Below are 16,241 nucleotides of genomic sequence, written 5' to 3'. Positions count from 1 at the left end.
GAGCCCAGACACTGACACGGGGACTGATACCACGGGGACTGATACCCTGGATGAGTCCCCTCCTAAGAAAAGGACCAAGAAGTCTAAAATGTGGAACTGTCTCAAACAATTTCCACCCCCTTCAACTTTAACCCGGCTGACATAGTTCATCGCAGATCGTCTGACTGGTTACCTGCCCCAGAGGTTGTGGCTTATTTGCACGACAACTTTCACAGGAGCTTCGATAAGGAGGTGCAGAATAGGCTCCGCTAAGGGTGTCCCAGACCAGATATCCCTGACAAGGTGGCGGACACCCCGGACATAGATTCAAGTCTTCTAACCTTCCTGAAGAAGTTTGCGAAGGACCCTAAGAAGGGTATTGATGGCGCCTGGCGAGGTTGCCAGGACAAGCTTCTAGATGTAGTGGGTCCTCTGGCAAAGATCTTAGAAATGGCTTTGGAGGCACAGGAGTCCCAACACTGCGGTGGATCCCCATGTCCTAGAGGGGTGGACCCAAAGAGCCATATGCCTGTTAGGTAAAGCAAACAGGGCCATTTCTACGGAGCAGCGCAAATCGCTCCTTATGCGCATGGACTCCAATCTCAAGGAATTGGCCACAGCGGAACCAGGGCTCTTAGTAGACGGCAACCTATTCGGGGAACATTTCATCAAGTATGTAGCTAAGTATGTGGGCACGTTAACGACCCTCGACAAGGCGCAGTCTGGCATCAAAAGAGTCTTTCAGGCTGGCCTTTTTAACAGGGCCGGATGAGGCTGAGGACGCTCATTTGGCCGCCAATTCTCCCAAGGTCCTCAGAGAGGAGACTTCGGCCAAGGCCGGGGGGAATGGGACTCCACTCGTGGGGGAACCTTCTACCCCACCAGACAGCGCTTCAACAAGAGGCACTTCAACAGAGGAACATACCGTGGGGGCTTCCAAGCCCTTGAATCTACAGGTAAGAGCCCCAGACAAATTCCTATTACCCTTGGGGGGGGTTGTACTCAGTTTTTCTATCACTATTGGGTTCAACTATCTCAGGAGGCTTGGATATTGCAAACAATTCAGGGTTTCCATCTAGATTTCTATCAGACCCCTTATTAGGACAGACAGCCTAGACCGCTTTCTTTTTCCCAACTAGAGTGCAATTTTATAGATTCCGAACATGAAGAATTGCTGCGGAAAAACGCGATAGCATATTGCGGCGAGGGCCCTCGTGGTTTCTGCAGCAATATTTTCTTGGCACAGAAGAAAGGCGGAGGTTACAGGTTGGTACTCAATTTAAAGGATTTCAATCACTACATGACTTACTTACACTTCAAGATGGAAGGCATCCATCTGTTGGCAAATCTCTTGAAACAGGGAGACTGGATGGTCCGTCTGGACCTAAAGGATGCCTACTTGTCCATTCCCATTTTTCCTCCCCATCGCCGGTTCCTTCAATTTCGGTGGCGGAACCGATGGTTCGAATATTTGGTCCTTCCTTTGGGACTCTCCTCAGCACCATGGTGATGAAGCCAGTGACAGCATACCTCAGAGAACAGGGAGTTCTCATGATAGTGTATCTGGACGACATACTTATCATGGCGCAGTCTCCAACTTTGGCGGTACAGCACTTATGCATGACCTTTGCTACGCTGCAAAACCTGGGGTTCGTGATCAACGAACCCAAATAGGTTCTTTGTCCTTCCCAGACGATAGACTTCTTGGTTTCGTCATAAACTCCCAGACGGCCCAGTTGAGTCTCCCTCGCTCCAAACTACGATACATCAAAAAGGAGCTCTGCTCTCTGTTATCCAAACAGACTGTCTCCCTGAGAGTGATTGCCAGAATCGTGGGTCTCCTGGCATCATCCATACAGGTGATTTTTCCGAGCCCCCTCCACTATCGAGCCTTTCAAAGGTTAAAGATTCAACATCTTCAGAAGGGTGTCTCTTACACAGACTTAGTCCCTCTTTCCCAAGAGGTACGGGAGGAGATTCAGTGGTGGCTTGGCCATGTGGAAGCGTGGAACGGCAGAGCTATTTTCGGCTCCCAGCCGGAGGTCGTCAGAGTCCGACGCCAGCCGCTGGGGGGGGGGGGGGGGGGGGGGCACGTTGCGGAAATATTTCTACCGGAGGTAGTTGGTCCCTACGCAAACTAGATCTCCATATCAATTGTCTAGAACTTCTAGCGGGGTCATTCGCGATCTGGACTCTGTCACCCAATCAACTCTCGTGTTGCATCCTCTTGTGGATGGACAACATCTCAACAGTTCCGTACATCAACAAGCTGGGAGGCACGAGGTCCTCAATCCTAGTAGAGATAGCGAAGGACTTCTGGCATTACTGCCTGAGTCAGCAGATCTTGGTCATAGCAGAGTATATTCCAGGACAGTCAAACATTGTGGCAGACTGAAATTCCTGGCATCTCAAGGATTACAGCGACTGGCAACTCCAGCCCCAGATAGTGAAATGGCTGCAAGCGATATGGGGCAGTTGCAAGATCAACCTGTTTGCGCTCAGATTGAATCGTCAAATGACCATATTTTTCAGTTGTAGACCGGATCCATTGGCTCTGGCGACGGATGCCTTTTCCCAGGATTGGTCCCTGAACCTGAATTATGCTTTTGCCCCCTTCATTCTGATTCCCGGAGTATTCACGCAGATAATTCGTCAAGAGGCGGAAGTGATCCTGGTGACTACTCTGTGGAAGTCGCAGCCTTGGTTCCCAATATTATTGGAGGCGAGCTGCAACTCCCCCAGAATGATTCCGTGGTCCTCGACGGTGCTCCAGGGCCCTCATGGAGAAATGCACCCGATGGTACTATCGGGGCAGTTGTCCCTGATGGCCTGGAGACTTTCTGGCAACGTTAGCAAATGCCAGGATTTTCGGAAAACGCTTCAGCTTTCATCAACCAGGCCTGGGCCCCCTCGACCAAGAAAAGATACTCTTCAGCCTGGAAGAGTTTGGTTCGTTGGTGCGTGGAACACCACGTGGATTCCGTGGGGGCGAACACTCGATGTTGTAAATTTCTTTTCTAAAAAGGCTTCTGAGGGTCTGGCACACCATTCTATTAACAATATCCGTTCGGGGAGGAGGAGCCTAGCGCGCAACCAAGATGGCTGCGTAGGTGAGAGGCTCCCGAGGACCTCCGCAACCTCCTACGATTATCCTGAAATTATCCTGCCCTGGATGAGGGGACTATGTTGGTGAACCTGAGCTGAGGTGGCACCCGTTTCCCGCTTCTGAATCGGACCTCGGACACCGGAGTGAGCACCGATTGAGGTGTGCGGCCTTCCCCTCGCCGGACCCCGGATTTGCGCTGTGGGGTGATCCAGTGACAAAGTGAACAACAGCGGCAGGCAGGGCCTGGCGACTCGCGTACCCCGCACTTTCGCTTTCGCACCACCTTGTCGTCTCTGCGAGGTTGGGTCGCGGAGCCCTTGGTGTTGGTGTGGTGTGGTCTTGCTGGGAGACCCTGCCTGCCTGCAGGCTGTGATTCACCCCGCTGCTCTGAGGGGGCCCCCCCGGAGCTCGTGGCCCTGCTTTCCTGCCCTACACGCAGTGGCTGGTGCGACTGGGAGACTGGTGGCCATGGCCACGAAACAAGATGGAGACCGGGCAAAGACCAAATCGACCCGGCGTGGCGCCGTCCATCAGTCCAACAGTATGGACCGCTATACCCTCCAGAAGGGATCTCCCGATGGACCGCGCAAGTCCCCTGAGAGCCCTCCTGATGCCCCAGACCTGCCCGCAGATCTGACTCTGCGAGATGTTATGGGCGCCATTGCCGAGATGAAGGCCTCGGTGGGCCAGCGGTTTGATACACTGGCGCAGAAGATTGACTCGGTCCTCGTGGATGTTGGCCTGGTGAGGGCCGATCTTTCCAAAACCAACGACCGAGTAGAGTCTTTGGCCCACACCGCATCGGGCCTAACGACAGATGTGGCGGCCTTGCAAACAGAGGTGCGCCGGCTTAGTCAGGCGACTGCGCTTATGGATCGACGCCTGGAGGACTCCGAAAGTCGGGCACGGAGGAACAACATCCGCATTATCGGGGTGCCCGAGGGACGCGAGGAGGCGGCGGCGGATCTCTTTGTGGAGGACCTGATTGCTACCCATCTCCAGCCACGGGGGCTGAGCAAATTCTTCGCTGTGGAGAGGGCCCACAGGGTTCCCGGGGGAAGGCCGAAGGTCGGAGCCCCTCCGAGACCTCTCATCGCCCGGATTTTCAATTTTCGGGATAGAGACGCTATCCTGCAAACCTCCAGACTGCATGGACCGGTCAAGCTTGACAATATGGAGGTTAATTTTTATCCTGATTTCACCCCAGCGGTCCAGAAGCAGAGACTGAGCTTCCTAGGCGTCAAACGCCGTCTTCGGGACCTAAACCTCAAATACGCCATGCTTTTCCCGGCCAAGCTGCGTGTGGAGGTGGATGGTCGCACGCACTTCTTTGATCGTCCCGAAGCGGCCGGGGACTGGCTGGATACTCTGCCCGGGGATCGTGATCGGGGGGGCGGGGGGGGGGGGGGCGGCGGGGGGAGACGGCACGCTGGATCAGGACTGAGGGTCTAATATTGGGCCTCACTCTGGACGAAAATGATGCCACTTGTGATTCTGCGTCAGTTTTTGTAAGTTCCCCTCCTATGGAGGTTGTGTTGGGTCTATTGGGGGTTCTCCCTCCTCCTCTAGGGGGTTTAGTTAGTCTAACTATATATGGGGCGACAGGCACACTGCACGTTGGGGGGGCTGTTTGGGCTCATGCAGGGGTGCAGGGAGGGGGGAGTTCTGTTGGGGTGGGTGGGTAGGGATGGGGTGTTGTTCGTTTTTATCACAAGGCAAACGTATTATTGTGTTAGTTCTAAAGTGCTCTCCGGGGGACGAATGATGGCTTCTGTATATGATGGGGGGTAGGGAACTAACTTTGTTGTCTTGGAATGTGAATGGACTGGGGGACAGGATCAAACGGGGTGTGGTCCTGCAGTTTTTGAAGCGAATCTCGCCCGATGTAGTCTTTCTGCAGGAGACACACCTCATTGGCAACTCCTTCTGCGCCATGAATCGGCGTGGCTATCGCCTAGTGGCTCACTCGGGCTTCACGTCCGGCTCACGGGGTGTGGGCATCATGGTAAAGAACTCGCTCCCGTTGGAGATTGATGAGGTGCTCCACGATGACAGGGGACGTTATACGGTCTTGGTGGGAAGACTGGAGGGCAAAGTGGTTGTCTTTGTGTCAGTATACATCCCACGGGGCTGCAGTCGACCACCTTTGCGGACCTTGGGCGCCTTCTCCTTGGCCTTCCGGGGGGGCTTTTAGTTGTGGGGGGGGATTTTAATGCGGTGGTATCTGGGTCTTTGGATCGTCACCCCCCTAGGGACCTCCCCCGGGCACAGGCGTGGCTACCCGGCCTCTTGGATACATTTGGATTAGTGGACTGCTGGCGTTTAAAACACCCCACGCAGCTGCAGTACACTTTCCACTCGGGAGCCCATGGTAGTCTCTCACGACTAGACTATGTCCTTGTCCCGGCGGCCTATGCTGGGAGGGTGGGAGAGGTGCGCCATTTGCCACGGGGTATTTCGGACCACTCCACGCTCCTATTGCACTTTGATGTCTTTCCGAGGGGTGAGGGTAGGGTGGTCCCAATCAATCCTTGGTATCTGCGCGACCCCACCATTCGCGCTGAATTGATTAAATCCCTTCAGCGATATTTTGATGAGAATGTGGGGTCTGTGCCTTCGGCCATACCACTATGGGAGGCCTTCAAGACAGTACTCCGAGGGGAGGCCCTATCCCTTATTTCCCACGCCCGGAGGCGCGAGCGGGAGGAGGTGACTCGGATGGAGGCTGAAATAGCCGAGTTGGAGGGGAATTTAGAAGGTGGGGTGACGGATGCTGCATTACATGTTCTCCAACTCAAGCAAGCGGCCTACAGGGCCCTCGTCACGGAGGCGGCCAGGGGCCTCAGTAGAGAGCAACAGGGGCGACTGTATGATGTGGGTGATAAGGCTGGTAAACTTATAGCGTGGTTGGACAAAAAAGAGAGAGCGAATCGTGTGGTCCCGCTGATTGAGAAACCGGATGGTGTGTGTGTGACTGAGCCAGAAGAAATTGTCTCCTGCTTCGCGGATTATTTCCATGGGGTGTATTCCCCGGTGTCTCCCTGCTCGGAAGAGGATTCCCGTGCCCTGCTCAGTGATATCGCGCTGCCGTCGCTTTCCGGGGAGGACAGGGTGTCGTTGGACGCTGCTCCCACCTCCGACGAGATCGCCCTCGCCATACGCTCGGTCGCTTCCGGCAAGGCCATGGGTCCGAATGGTCTCCCTATAGAGTTGTACAAGTTGCGACCGGATACGCTGGCACCCCACCTCCGGGCTATGTTCTTGGCGGCACACTCGGTGGGCTCCCTCCCGCCGGACCAGCGTCTGGCTACAATCGTGGTCATCCACAAGGAAGGGAGACCTCGGGACCGGGTTACATCCTATCGGCCCATTTCGCTACTGAATGCGGAGCCCAAGATTCTCGCCAAGGTACTGGCCAATCGGCTGGTCGGCGTGGTGGGTGATTTGGTTCATCAGGACCAATCCGGCTTTATTCCCCATCGCAGCACAGCCCTTAATCTGCGGCGTTTGCACGGTGTGCTCGCACGTGCCCCGTTCATACGGGAGCCGGCCATTTTGGCGTCCTTAGACGCCACCATGGCGTTTGACACGCTTGAATGGCCATATATCTGGGCGATGCTTGCGAAGTTTGGATTTGGCCCAGGGTTCATCAGTTGGGTCAAATTGCTGTATTCGGGCCCATTGGCGCAGGTGGTGGTGAACGGAAGAGTGTCGGCTCCGTTCGAGCTGGGCCGGGGCACACGGCAGGGCTGCCCCTTATCGCCGCTCCTCTTTGCACTTGCCTTGGAGCCCCTGGCGGCGTGGCTGCGGTGGGAGCCTTCCATCCGTGGTCTCCGCTGGACCCCTGAGTATGAAGACCGCGTATCCCTATACGCTGATGACATCCTCTTGTACCTAGCTTCCCCAGGTAAATCACTCATAGTACTGGCTGATGTTTTGCATTCATTCGGTCGTAACTCCGGTCTGGTCATCCACTGGGCTAAATCGTGTGTGTATGTTCTCTCTGGGGAGGCTCCTATCCTCCCGCGGGGCTGCCCGATCCAGGTCGCCCCGCGGGGATTTAGGTACCTGGGTGTCTTCATTACTCTGGACCCGGAGGCTCGGTATGATCGGAACTTGCTTCCCCCCCTCCAGCGTCTGAAAGAGGATGTCGCGCGCTGGCGGCGTTTGCCGCTTTCGCCGTTCGGCCGGGCGGCATTGTTTAAAATGATGTCGCTGCCGCGTTTCCTATACGCGTTGCAGAACACTATGGACCTCGTCCCAGCGCGCTACTTCCGCGAAGTGGAGAGTTTGCAGCGCCGCCTGTTCTGGGACGGGAGGCCACGTATTGCCCTGGCTAAGCTGACGCTCCCCTGGTATGACGGGGGGATTGCCCTCCCGGATATTAAACGGTATTATTGGGCCTCCCAGCTAGCTGCGATTAATCAGGGCCTATATGGGCCCGCCTTAAACCCGGCGTTTGAAATGGATAGGATGCTACTTCCAGGTGGTGACCATAATCGAGCGCTCTACTCTAGCGCGCCCGACGCTCGCCTAACGGGCCCCACGCGTGTCATGGTGCGAGTGTGGCACGCGGCCAATGCTGCGATGGGGTGGAAGGACCGTTTGTCCCGGGCGTCACCACTATACGCATCTGAGCGGTTGGGCTCCTTGTGGACCTCGAAGGGCTTTGAGAAGTGGGATTTAATAGGCATTAGCAAAGTGGGGGATCTCTGGACGAGGGGAGGATTTAAAACGTTCGAGATGCTGCAGACGGAATTTCAGTTGCAGGGCAGCGAGTACTTTCGGTATTTGCAGGTCCGGCATGCGCTGGGCTCCGTCTTTCCGGACGTTGCCTCCATCCCGGAGTGTTCCCCCCTGGAGGATAGAGTGCTGGATGGACACGTCCCCGACAGCACGATCTCACTGATCTACAAAAAACTGATCAACGACCGCTCAGACTTGTTGACTGCCCTTCGTGAGGCTTGGGTAGCCGATGGGCTGGAGCTGGACGACGAGGACTGGATCTCCGCGGTGGCCTCCCCGAAAGAGGTGGCCATACCGGCTCGCCTTCGTTTCGTCCAGCTCAAGATACTCCACAGGGTCTACATGACGGGGCCAAAGCTCCTGCGTATGGGCTATGCTGAGGATGGTTTGTGTAAGCGTGGGTGTGGTGCGCTGGGGACTTTTCTGCATATTTTGTGGGAGTGCCCGGAGGTGGAGGGGTTCTGGCGTGGTGTGCATGAGGTGCTGCGAGTGGTCACGCATGTGGCGCTGTTGCCCGAAGCTAGGAGATGCCTGTTGAATGTGTGGGAGCCTACCGATTACTCGGTGCCGCAGACGTGGTGGGTGACTCTGGGGTATATGGTTGCCAAGCGTGATATTGCCCAGCTGTGGGGATCCCAGAGGCCCCCGACTGTCTCAGCCTGGAAGGAACATATGGATTGGTGCATGTTTCGGGAAAAGGTGGTGTATGTGGCGAGAGGTAAGCCTGCGACATGGGTGAAAGTGTGGGGCCCCTGGAACGCCTACCGCGGGGGAATCTGTGCTCCACCGTTATTGCCCGATCCGTCGCCGGCCCCGTCCCCTTAGCCAACTCATCCCCCCGGTACCTGGGCATTAGGTGTACCCAGCCCTAGTTCTGATCTCTCCCCCCCCTCTTGAGATTCCAATGGATGGCTAGGATCCCCCCTCTAGGGGAGCACGTGTTGCTATTTCCGATTGAGGATTGCCTTGTGGGTTTGTTTGTATTTGTTGTTCTTTAAGTTTAAAATGGAACCGTATAGTGGGGTCTGATAGTGTGGCTCGCAACGATGTTACCTCCTGTGCATGCTCGGCCGCAGCACTATGTGTTTTATAAATGTATATCGTATGCTCCTTTTATTGCTAGCGGCCGGCCGGAAGGTTGTAGGCCCATATTTGTATATTTTTTGAGTCTTGTAATAAACGGTTTAAAAAAAAAAAACAAAAAAAAAAACAATATCCGTTCGGCCATTTCGGCTGGTCATTCCCAGATTGAGGGCAGACTGGTAGGAATGCATCCAGTGGTATGCAAACTATTGAAAGGTATTAGGGTAGCAAACCCTCCCAAGCCGAAATATTCCTCTTTTTGGGATGTCTTGTGGGAAGTTCTTTCCTTATTCAATAAATGGCCACATAACGATATGTTAACAAGGGAACAACTCTCATCAAAATTATTCATGTTGTTAAGTCTCTCTGCATGTCGTCGTTCCTCTGATGTGAAAGCTCTAGACCTTACAGGTAGAGTATTTACTCCTGAAGGAGTTTCCCCTAATATCACTTCCAGGACTAAAACAATGTCACGTAGTGTGGAATATCATGCTTTTCCTGGTAACTTGAAACTTTGTGTAGTTCAATGTCTAAAAGCTTATGAGGAATGTACCAGGCCTATTCGGCCTGATGGTGTGGTGCAGTTACTAATTGCTTTGCAAAAACCTTATAAACCTGTTACTGCGGCTAATATAGCCAGATGGTTGAAATCTGTTATGCAAGAGGTAGGTATTGATACCAAAGTGTTTGGGGCGCACTCTGTTCGTGGCGCCATGGCCTCTAAAACATTTATGTTAGGTTCTACTATTCAAGATATCATGCATTCTGCTGATTGGTCTTCTGAGTCTACGAAGCCTCCGGATCTGTAATAGAATAAAAAATTAGCTAGCATTCGCACCAAGAATTTTCAATTCTATTAAGGACACAGAGGCGAGGATTAACCCACCCGGTATATTACAGTATTGTAATGCTTACCCACCCGTATGTATTGAATTTTCTGATTAAGCAGAAGTTACGGGTTTTTCTTGTATCTCCTCCTTTCCAGGCTCCGAGAAGAAGATGGAGTAGGAGTACTTCTGGTTAAAGAAGACGTTCCCGTTTGGTTCTCGTTTTCTTCCATGTTGGAGGATGTTTGTTTGGACTTATATATTATTTTTGGACTTATCGTTCGAGTAAAGAGGCTCAAGGACTAGTTATGGTGGCTCTTATAGGGTCATACAGGAAGTGACATTTGACTAAAGCTTCATGGGATGTGTAGTTTATTTTGAATACAAAACGTTTTGATTGGCTGCTGTGAGTGGCAATAAATAGAAAGAAAAGGATAATCCTCGCCTGCGTGTCCTCAATAGAATTAAAAATTCTTGGCGCGATTGCTAGCTAATTTTTTATTCTCCATTAACTTGCAACCTTGGACTCCAACATGGAGATACAGAGGGCCCATTGTTTACTTGTTGCTATTTATTTGGAATCCGTTTGTTAAACTAAATCTCCTCATTTCGCCATCTACATCAGGCATGGGCAAAAATTGTATGTCAATAACACTTTTTTTCAGACCAAATAGCAAGGAACTAGGAGACATCTGCTGGCAGCTAAAGACAATATTTTGGCCCGCTGCAGGCACAACTGCCAATGTACTCTTGCAGTATCCAGCTAAGGGTAAATAAGTCTTTAAAAGGAAAAAACTAATTGTTTTCACCAAAAGAGGCACAGCTACTATTGGACAAATGTGCTATTTAGATGAGTAAAGCGACAAGGAGTGCTGCAAGTCCTAAAACTGTCAGTTAATCCTTGGATAAATTCTTGCTAAAGCATCCAGGATGGAATATTTGTCAGATAAGGTAGATTAGGGCACTTACTGGTGCTGGGTATAGTTCATTTTTTGGTTTATTTTTCCTATGATTTCAGTTTTTTCCCCACACTCTTTAAATATTTCAGCTCTCCCTCCACTAGCTGATTTTTATTTTATTCTCACTTACAGTATTAATGTTTTATTTATTTTAGCATTACCCTTTTCTTGGGTGGCATGCACATTTGCATAATTGCACACAGCCAGAAACCTTTAAAGATTATACACTAGGAACAGCGGCCGACTGTAGTGAAAGCACCTGGCTCTTGTCTTCTTAAAAACACAAGAAATAACCGGGTTCAGCCAACTCCTTTCGTTCCAAAAACAACTTTAGAACTTCATCAGAGTTTGAGTAAAGTTGAAAAATGCTATATTCGGTTGTAAGTGAGATAGTGTTCCCAATCAATATCCAATCAAATGTAAAAACTGGGCCAAAAAGTCATGCATATGTGACATGCATCAATGAAAATTCGCCATAGGCACCTTGATAAGTGTCCATGTGTCTCGCAGACACGGTCCCGGTCTAAGAAGCCAGAAACCTCGAACATTCTGTGATGGGGAAGGGTTCTACAACAAGAACCAGAGGCATAGCTAGAGCTTGTGGCGCCCGGGGCGATCCCTCAGATTGCCGCCCCTGGGGAGGCGGGGTTGCTGGGGAAGAAGGACGGCGAGCACTTGAAAGAGGTCCAAGAGACACGTAGTATCGCCGCTAATAGTTACCTCGATCATGCAAGTTACATGCACATACATGACACGGTCCAAGGCTACACAGTTGAATACACCGGTGACATCCATCAGAGAGCTGCGTGAATAATTACCTGGTAATCCCCTCAGCACAATGCAAACATGCACATACATGACACTGTTCAGGGATCCATCATCTACAGCTGACATTAAATGACCATTCATCATGGTCCCCCCATTAAAGCAGTGCACTTTGTGATCTGCATGGTACATGTTCTTTGCAGCAGGCACATTAACCCTCTGTGCTACCTTTCCAGGAGTCAACCCTTTCACTAGACAAAACTCAGATCTCTCTCTAGGAAGAACATTAATCACAGAAGTTATCATGACATTTTTATTGTTTCTGAAAATTGTTGGAGGCCAGGAAGGAGGCAGCAAGTTATTTTTAAACCATAATATACTTGCAAACTCTACGCACCCACCCGAAATAGGTACCCAGTGCGGTCACACCGTTCGTATCGCCCTAACCTGCTCAAGGTTCATGTGACCTCAGTGACAGAGTCACAGAGACTGGATCACTGTTGCTCTAGGGTGTGCTGCTTCGTAGGCCTGCCCGCAAGACTGGAGATGAACTTCAGTATGGATTGTGGTGGACAGGCCTTCAAGGTTAACCCACAATTGACACCACTAGGGTACACCTGCTTGTGCTAAGAAATCAAGCCTTCTAAGGTCTAGTGGGGCCTTCTAAGGTCTAGCATGGGAATGTGCTCCCTCAGTAGAGTGGTCTGGTGGACTGGTCATGAATGCTGAACCCGGTTCCCCAGTTCCAAATTCGACAGCTCTGGCCATAGTGCCACATTCTCTCCCCCACTGAACACCATACCTCCCCACTGAGAGAAACTAGACACTGCCTTCAGCTATAACCTTATTGTGCCCGCTATAAACACTTGGATGTGGCTCAATTCAAATTATGCACTTGATAAGAGCAACATGCTGCCTAAAAAAAAAAGTAAAAGCAACCACTCATAGGGAATGCAAGATTAAGTAAAGCATGGGAAATGTAAGCAGAAACAACATGGTTACCTTAACGATCTCTCACTCACTATTCAGAAATCAGCGAGTGGTTTTACCTGAAAAGTTAAGGATATGACTAGACGGCCCTGAAGGGAACCGTTTCAATGTCTATTGCTTATATTGCTTATATCCTTACAAAACGTAAGCAGTATGGCTTAAAAAGACCACATCCATAAACACAGAGCCATGGTACACATTTTGTTTTTCAATCCACCCATCAACCAAGTATTGCAGTACCTCCAGGAATGGTACACGTTCCCACCTGGGGACAACAATGCTGTTCAAAGAAAGGCGAGAAAACTAAAGTAGCGCTTCACTGGCAAACTCTGAAAAGTGATGCTGATGTATTTGGATGTAAATAAAACCAATCTGGCCACTTTGCAACCACTCTGTCTTGCTTTATTTAGTTATGCATTTATTTTTCATATTTAAAACCTTCTATTTCTCTCCATCCCGCTGCACTTTGGAATAGAAAAATGTCAGAAAAAGGGCATTTCTCGCAAGAGTGTTTTTCTTTTTTGGATCCATTTCACAGGGAAGCAACTAAATGAAAGAAGGAAAGAGGTTGTGAACCGTTTCTTCAAGTCACGGTTTTCAGTAAGTAAGGAGCAAAACAGAAAGAGAGGGAATAATAGGAAGAGAGGGGGGGACAGCTGCCAGCAAAAAAAAGAAGAGGACATTGCCCGAGTCCTATTCCTTTTCTGCCCGTACCCGAACGTCCACGAAAGCAAGCCGAGCCTTATCTGAATGCCTTTGTCCGCCCCCAAAATAGTGCCGTCTGGAGCGGACAGCCCCCACCGCCCCACCCTAGCTACGCCACTGACAAGAACTAACAGCCTAGACCACCAAGTGTCAATTGCTGACGAATTATCTTGGTTTTGGGACCTAGAGGGATGGTAGATTCCCTGTGAATCAGGTGAAAATAAAAGTGGTAAATGTATAGGATAGTACACAATGTTTACACTATCTTTTACAAAGGAAATTAGGGATGAGACAGAATAATTCCTATAGCCACACAATAAATATGACACCTTCAGTTGGAATGTAAATTATTTGCCTAATCTTAGCGTCTGCAAGCCACTCTACATCACAAATAGTCCAGACAAACATTTAGTGTCTCCAGGACACCCAGATTCTTTATCAGCAGAACATGCTTTTGAAGCAGTTTGGCAGAGGGAACTTTATGGCTACCAGTTCTAGAGTGTTGTCAATGATAATCCATTTCCATATCTAGGTCATCTAAAAACTCCCTAGGTACATGGATGATATTCTGTGCAATATCAGTTTCCAATCATTCTATATTTGCACCTTCAATGGCCCAATATGGAAAACTGATCCAACTGGACACGGATTATAGCGAATCTGCTACATTTTCTGACTCTATAATCTAAACAGGTAATTTTAACAACATGTTAATGTTTGTAACATACTGATGACCCAAGAATATGAAGCAGCCACTCGCAATGCATGGCAAAAAGCTCAGCCACATTTCAGGCTAGGCATTTGTTTGAAAGTGTAGATACCTAGCAGAGCTTAAATCCAGAAAAGTGTAAGTTTAACAATTCTACCATAGTCTTAAAGCCTGTTGATGTACAGATTATATTCTGGTCTTACTTGAAGGAGCACCATGATCTTGGCCGCTCTTCGATCTCTTTAAAAGTGTTTAGCAGTAGAGGGCCTGTGAATGGACAAATCAAATGCCACAACTCGGCTTGAACGCCATTAGGGCGAGGGGTTTTGCCTGCATGTATTTACCCCAGGACCAGCTCGAGCTCCTCGGAAGTAACTTCTGCTTCTAACAGCTCGCGGTCCTCAGGGGTAGGCGCGGCGCCGGCATATCAGCCCCAAACTGATTTAGGTCCTAGGGGGAGCCCCCAGCATGATTCTAAGAGCATGACCGAGGCGCACGCCTTGCGTGGGGTGCACAGCCAGTGATACAGCTTGCTTGCCTCGTCTCTCTATTGGTATATACGGCTATGCGTCGCTAGCCACGCCTCTCAGGCCTCCTGCATAGGCTGCTGTTTGAGCACAGTTTGAGCGTGAAGAGAGTCGCGGGGGAGAGACTCCTCCAAAGTGACCATGTAGCAGCCCTCAAGGTAGAGTATCCGTGTCACGATGGCGTCCACCCTAGCCAGACACAGTCTCTCAGTCCCTTGCTAAACTAATTTATTGCCGCGAAGGACAGTCTTCTGTGCCTCTCATAATGTGCTAGGGGATGAGACAAATGACTTATTCTCCTTCATGTATCTTTAGCACATCTGTAGACAAGCCTCTTGAAATTCCTCCCCCTGAAGACCCCAAAGACTCATGCGCCAGCCTACCACAGACCTGAGGGGACCCCAGGCTAGATCCAGTACCACTGGCAAGTGGTCAGAGTGGCCCCCCGCCAGCAGGCGAATGCCTAGGACGTAATCGCCCTCGTGGCTGGGTAATATGAAATAGTAGTATGTGGGAAAAGGTCTTATGAACCCCAGAATAGGAAAAATTAATTTTGCGTGGTCGGGTGGTACACCCGCCTCTCATCTATCGAGGACAGGTTGCACAAAAAGGCAGATAATAAAGCTGTGCCATGACCGTTGGCTACAGACTCGCCACAGCAATCAAGAGAATGGCCACCCACTCCATTAAGGTCGCCCCCCCCCAGGAGCCACGGGGCATCAGGCTTCTCGCCCAGAAGACCGCTAAGCTTACCTAGGAATTCAGTCATGAGGGGCGGGGCAGTATCGATATTGGGAAGCCCCATAGAGTATCCAAAACAACCACACAACAGTCCAGGCTATCATGCCACACCTTGGATGCTGCCAGAGAAAGGTCTATGAGCCAGAATGGCCACAGCTCGCGAGTCCCTATGAATGAAACCCATAGTGGAAGACTTGGAGAAACACCCGTCGTGTCAGGAATGGGCAGTCTTTGCCCAAGAGATGGGTTTCTTGGAGCAATAGGGTGTCAGAGCCAGTTGTGTGAGCGGCTTTAAGTTCTGCCCCATGTTTAATTTTGTCTAGCATGCCATTTACATTCCACAAGAGGATTGATAATCTACCCTGGGGCTCGCCTCCCCTCTCACATTATCTGATCTATTGGGCATAGTGTGAAGTAGTCCAATACATCAGTGTGGGATGCATATTTGTCAAACTTGAGGCAGTTGCATGCTGTGCCTTCGGTAGGACCATCCAAACAAAAAAGTCTGCTTCCCGGACCTCCTCCTGGAACTCCCTTGCCATACTTCCCAAACTAGAAGTACCTGTTGTGGTGCAACCAGGAATCAACAAAGGAAGGGGGGGCCTAACGGGCTTTAGAAGAGGTCCAGCTAAGTAATGCCCACAGATACAAGAAAAAATGATAACAAAGCTGTTCCTAGGGGAGGGACGCACCATGTACGGGGAGAACTGTTATGGATATTGGAGCCCTCACACAGCCATCAGGATATTGTGAATCACATACCCTTCAGGATGTAATGTAACATCATCGGGCTGCTCCTACGTCGAGTCGGCTGGTGCAATACCCGACGGGCTCTGATTTAGAGAGCACTCTTATGGAGATCTTTAATATCCAAGATAGCCGATAGTTCAGATTGAAGGGTGAGGCTCGATGAGAGTGTAGATGAATGTGTAAAATAGGGGAGGGAGTACGATCTCAACAATTTTATTATGATGTCTCCTCACCTAATTAAAATATGAGGTAAAAGTGTTAGTGACTCAGATTAATGTTCTGGGTTGCCTACACTGCCTCGTTATGGTCAACATGTTTCTCACTATAACTGAGATGTACTCAAGTGATTGCGTA

This window comes from Triturus cristatus, chromosome 12 (assembly GCF_964204655.1).
Source record: "Triturus cristatus chromosome 12, aTriCri1.1, whole genome shotgun sequence".
Lineage (NCBI taxonomy): Eukaryota > Metazoa > Chordata > Amphibia > Caudata > Salamandridae > Triturus > Triturus cristatus.
The sequence above is the reverse complement of the archived record's forward strand: the minus strand, read 5'-3'. Positions refer to the sequence as shown.